Below are 641 nucleotides of genomic sequence, written 5' to 3'. Positions count from 1 at the left end.
TGCAGCATTGATAGTTCAGTGTCAGGAGCTTTTGAAAATAAAGGGAATTAGAGAGCCAAATCTCACTCTTCTCATCACATTTTAAAAAAGAAAATATCTGTGTGGTAGAATTTAAATGCAGATCTATGGAAGCACATGTACAGGATCTAAATAAGCTTTTTAGTAAAAGAGACCTAGGTTTAAAATCCAATTCTACTGTTATCTGTTTGTAGTAGTGGTTATATGATCCAATACATGTATTAAAATTAATAAAAATGTACATCAAAACATTTGGAAAGTTTTGTCTACGGCCATGCCACCCTGAACAAGCCCGATCCCACCTGATCTCAGAAGCTAAGTAAGGTCAGGCCTGGTTAGTCCTTGGATGGGAGACCACCTAGGAAGAGCAAGTGCTGTAGGTGTAAAAAATAAAAAATAAGGGATTCTAAGCTGACAGACTCTTTGCAATATGTGAGGTAAACCAAGGGTTGCCTCATCTAAAATCAATCAATCAATTAATTAATTAACTTGCTAATAAATAAATAAATAAATAAAATGATTTAAAAATTTGGAAAGTTTTCAGGCATTATTTCTTAAACTAGTTTTTTTCTCTTTTTTTTAGTACAAAATTCTTTCTCATCACTTTCTGAGACCCTGACAAC

General features: G+C 33.2%; 1 pseudogene; it reads left to right on the top strand.

Annotated features, from left to right (window-relative positions):
• Nucleotides 1-282: 282 nt before the first annotated feature.
• LOC120590665 (uncharacterized) lies at nt 283-401 on the top strand (annotated as a pseudogene).
• The last annotated feature ends 240 nt before the right edge of the window (nt 402-641 follow it).

Source organism: Pteropus medius, unplaced genomic scaffold (genome assembly GCF_902729225.1).
Source record: "Pteropus medius unplaced genomic scaffold, Ma_sr-lr_union100, whole genome shotgun sequence".
In the NCBI taxonomy this organism is placed as follows: Eukaryota; Metazoa; Chordata; class Mammalia; order Chiroptera; family Pteropodidae; genus Pteropus; species Pteropus medius.
The sequence above is the reverse complement of the archived record's forward strand: the minus strand, read 5'-3'. Positions and strand labels throughout refer to the sequence as shown.